Genomic DNA, 410 nt, shown 5'->3' with positions numbered 1-410 from the left:
GAGGAAGGTGGGCGCCAGCGGCTCGGCCGTGCCGGAGGGAAGGGCTTCGATGGCAGCCGGCGCCGGAGCCGGGCGGTGCTTTACCATCTCTCGGGGCACCTGCAGGCCCAGAGGAGGAGAAAACACCGGCTCAGAAAGGTGGAGCTGGGACACGGGTCGGGGCCGGGACACGGGCTGGGGACAGTATGTTGGGGACAGGGACACAGGTCAGGACTGGGGACATGGATCAGGGCTGGGGACATGGATTGGGACTGGGGACATGGGTCATGGCTGGAGACATGTTGGGACTGGGGACATGGATTGGGACTGGGGACACGTTTTGGGACTGGGGACACGTTTTGGGGCTGGGGACATGGGTTGGGACTGGGGACACGGGTCATGGCTGGGGACATGTTGGGACTGGGGACATG

The sequence above is a fragment of the Calidris pugnax genome, unplaced genomic scaffold, assembly GCF_001431845.1.
Source record: "Calidris pugnax isolate Ruff unplaced genomic scaffold, ASM143184v1 scaffold126, whole genome shotgun sequence".
NCBI lineage: Eukaryota > Metazoa > Chordata > Aves > Charadriiformes > Scolopacidae > Calidris > Calidris pugnax.
This window is presented reverse-complemented; position numbering follows the sequence as displayed.